Source organism: Cupressus sempervirens, unplaced genomic scaffold, assembly GCF_028749045.1.
Source record: "Cupressus sempervirens isolate cs-2001-9-10 unplaced genomic scaffold, ASM2874904v1 CseChr00s100002_03, whole genome shotgun sequence".
Classification (NCBI taxonomy): domain Eukaryota; kingdom Viridiplantae; phylum Streptophyta; class Pinopsida; order Cupressales; family Cupressaceae; genus Cupressus; species Cupressus sempervirens.
In genome coordinates, this window is record NW_028322207.1 from 6103371 (window position 1) to 6108157 (window position 4787).

Consider the following 4787-nt stretch of genomic DNA (forward strand, 5'->3'; position numbering starts at 1 on the left):
TCTGTGAAATGAAGGATCCTACATGAATGACCATTGTAGAAACATTACATATTTTTTGTAAAATGTATTATAAGAAATGCTAGATACACTTTTAGAGCTAAAAAGATACATTTCTCTCTATAACACCATCACCTCCATGAAGAGATGGAGACGTCAAGTGGTCACTTTTAGAATGAACATATACTTTTATTAATTTCAACTCCTAAGGTTAATCCCTTGTGACCAATGAGCTCCACCTGAACCCCCACAAACCTTATAAAACATAGGTAGAGTTGTCTAGTTTGGATTTGAGGAGCTTAACAATAATTGAAGACTTCACTCATCTCACAACATTTTGTTACTTCAACATTTGTCATTTTCTTTGTTCTCAATAACTATCATTTGAAATCTAAAATATAATATAAAATTTGAATTTGACATTTCTATTGGAGGACATATTTAGTTCAAACTCTATTAAATTTCCATAATTTACCTCCAAAGTTTCATTTGTAATTCTTTATCTTTTAATAACTATTTTTCAAATAAAATAAATACATGTTTGCCACTAGTTCTAAATTCAAGTTTTTATTCTCCTATCTCGACAAACCTAAAATTCATTATCAAATAATAGATCTCAAAAGAGGTTACAAATTACATAAGCCTTTTCTTTGAGATGTGGCCTATTATGGAGTCACATAAAGATGCTTTAACCTCATATTTGCCTATTAAAATATTCGTTCATTTGTCCCAAAAAACTCTCTAAAAATGTTGAGGTAGGGGCCCCAAAAAAACTATTCATTATGGAATAGTGAGATCACTACATCTGTGCAAAGATAGTTGGCCCAATTGGAAGGTAATAAAAATGCATGCTTGTTAAGAGGTACTTATTTAGTACTTCTTAAGGTGTCCATGATGCAGGTGCATTTTAGAATATACAATGAAATTTTCGTCAGAATTCGCCAAAACCACCAAATGGATGCAATTAGTTTAAAATATTCAATTATATTTTTGTAGCATAGTTAAGGTAATATAGAATTAAGTTCTGATTCTCCTAAATATAAGAAGATAAAGCCAATTAGTTCTAGGTATAAGTTAGTCTTTTTTCTAAATACAAGACAAGGCACTATTTTAGGACAAATTGTTCTTAAGAAAGTTGATATGTTATAGATTTGTTATAGATTTTTAATAGTCTATTTGTATGTATTAAAAGAGGGCAATGTTTGAACCTGGATAGAGGGGAAGTTATGGGACCAAAAAAAAAGAGATATTATTGTGTTTTCTCAATTTGTCAAAGAAATTTTTCAAGACCTGTGAAGACTAGATTAGTGGTTTTTTTGCGAGTTCTATAAACAACAAAGGAGCATGTGACATTAGATTTGTAGAAATTTGTAAAAGAGTGAATAGTAGAATAGCCAAGAGGGATTGTATCCATTATTTTGCATAGAATTGATTGCAGATGGAGATTGTGCTATTCATTGTTGTTGAGGGTTGAAATGTGGAGCAACAAAAGGAAAATTTGATGCTACCAATATCCTAATACCATCTCTACTATGAGGTGAAGTTGAAGAGAAGTTTGGAATCACATGTGAGGTTGAAAAGATTTGACTGAAAGCTACTATCGAAGGAAGGTCACCACTCACATATAAGGTACATTGAATGCTTTGAAGTTGAAGCCATTATTAATTTCCAAATTACAAATCAATTTTGTTTATAGATTATGGGTGATCACAATATTTGGAATAGAGACCAAGAAGAGTTGATATTGTCTAAAGCCAAAGTCAAATGAGATGATATGGAAAGAAGTTTGTAATGAGATATAAGAGAGTTTTGCTAGGCCACCAAATAAGTGCACACTAAGAAGAAACTAGTTGTTACTATTGCCATCAGATGTGACACTATAGATCATTGTAGATCAAAGACTTGCTATTGGAAAAGATGCTAGTCAAGAGGGGATTGTATGAAAAAATAATAGTGGTTTTCTCATTGATTAATTCCCAAGTATAAAGAAATTGCATTTTTTTGTAAAGCTCTAAGAGTTTGTTAATAGATAATTTTAAAAGGTTGTTGAATATTAAAAAATGTGAATGTATAGTTGTACACAAAGTAGATCAATTTAGATTATACATTTGTAGAGGATGGTAAACTCCAAACATGTGGCAAATTATAACATGTGGTCCTTAAGCTGGTTAAAGCTCTTTTGAACAAAACTTTTAATTGGATGATTTCATTTTCAGAAATCTCATTGAGAGAATGATTTTATATTTTAATTTTATTTGAAGAGAATTGGTAATTGGTTGATTGAGCTCTTAGAGAAAGAGAAATACCAGTAAAGTTCTTCAAGTTAGAGAGAATATTGTCTAGTTTCATAGGCAAGTAGAAGTACGATTTTAAAAGTAGAAGTACAATTTTAAAAGTTGAAGAACAATGATAGAAAATTGCACCTAATAGAGAAATTGGAAAGATTGCAGCAGTGCAATGCACATTCTAGTGAGAGCATAGACATAACTGGTCTTTCGATTTCCATGTAACAGTTGGAAAAGTATTGAATCATTGGTAGGGATAGAAAGAGAAGTACATGCGTAGCAATCCTTGCAATAGAGGTTGCATAATAGAAGAAGAACAACTTCCAACTAATGTTGTGTAGAAGTTGTTAAGATAACGTATGACAATTAGGGATGTGAGTAAAGTTTTTTGAGGAGAGAGCAAGTGAACATCTTGAAAGTAAGTGGAGTGCAAAAAGCCTAGAGGTGAAAAGGAAGCTCAAAGGTTCCAAGCAAGAGTACCATTATTACCAAAAGACTGAGTTTAGAAGAGAGAATTTTGGTGAGGTACTTATAGCAGGGTGAAACAAGCTATTGTGGAGGCTTAATGCAACTCACAACTGGAAAAGGAAAGCTCACAGAGAAATAGGAAGAGTAAAGATGACTAGTTTTAGTCATAAAGCCACAACAAAATGGAAGATAATATGAAAGAAAATGGCATTAAGATAAGAAAGATAAGTCAAGAGGAACTCAATAAAGAGTTGAATGATGATTTGCTACAAAAAAGTGAAAGAGACCAGACATGTGGATGGAAAATGAAGAAGAAAGTAACATTTATTATTATGGAATTGTAAGCAAGAAAGATGAAGAAGCTAAAATGTGTGAAGAATGTTTGGTTTCAAGAACTCAGAGAAACCAAGCATGAGGAAGAGGAAGTTTACATATGTGAACCTGAGTGAGGGGAATCTCTTGGAGATAGTGATGCTAGAGATAATGATGTTATAGTCATTATATAGAATGGCCATATAGTGCAAGGAGTTTATGGAAAAAGTATCAGTAGAGGTTGAGGAATCTCTAATTTTTCAAACTAATAATTTGAGTGTGATTACAAATGGTGATGATGGTCAATCCTACAAAACCTTTCATGAAGATAGAGGAAGATGGAGGAGGAAAAAAGAATGGAATTCTAAGCAAAGATAAAGAATATTAGATGTAAATATCATGACTATTGTTGAAGAACTACATTTGTTGAAGAATTGGCTAAAACAACTACAAGCAACGAGAGATATCAATCAATGAAAGAAAATATTCACAAATATCAAATGGAGAAGAGACATAACATCTAAAGAGGGTGAAACATTTATCAATGATCAAATTGAAGACATGAATAAGTGTGAAGATATATTTGTTTGCTTGCATCCACTTAATTTGATTATTCTCATGGTTGGAATAGGGCCACTAAAAGTGGTGAATAAAAACATGATGATCAATAGCAACAATGTATCAACAAATACAAGAGATGATAGCAAGAAAAGTGGAGGAGAAAAAGGGGTTGGGGGGACGATCCAAGAGGAAATAAGAATGCAATCAAGGGGTGTGGGACAAGCTACACCAGGAAAGAGCAATTGGAAACTCATAGACAAGCCTATGAACAAGCCTTTGTTCCTTGGAAGTCTCATGTACGTGTATTTTAAAATATACATTGCATTCTTTGTCAAAATTCCTTGTAAGCACCAAATAGATGCAATTTGTTCAAAATAAACAAACATATTTTGTAGTGTAGTTAGGATACTATAGAATTAAGTTTTGATTCTTTAAAATATAAGAAGATAAAGCTGATTAGTTCAAAGTCTGAGTTAGTACTTTTCTAAAAGAAACTTCAAATTTTTATCTTTTGGTAATTTTTCATTATTTTGTAGATCACATTTTTGGTAGGAAGAAAATTCAATTTTCTTCAACAAAAATACCAATATTTTCTAACAACCCTATCATGTATTAATAATTGCATTATCTTTTCCACATTTGTGACAAGCTGATTAGATTTTTCAAAAAAGTAATCATTTTTATATTTCACTTCACACAACTTTAGACCAAAATAATGTCTAATCAATATTAACTATCACAATTTATTCTTCTTGCCAAGTTCAAAATATGGAATTAAATGTTTTATATTTCTTATTTTATATATATTTATCAATTTTACATTATATTTATTTTAAACAATTGTAAAATGTTATTTCTTTTACACTATATTTTACTAGCAACCATTTTACAATCTTGCTCTAATTTTTTAATACCATTTTAGAAATTGTAAAACTAACACTACCCCTCAAACTTACTAATCTTTTGCTAGTTTAAATTAAGTAATCAACAATTTATTTATTTTAATTAAATATTTCAATTTATAATTAATATAATTTTTATTACAATTTATATATTTCTTAAAATAATATAATAATTAATATTTTAAAAATTTCCTGATAGATATCATTCTCTTTTTAATTCTCTCTTTTAACTCTCTCTTCATTGATCTCTTGTCGTGTTTTC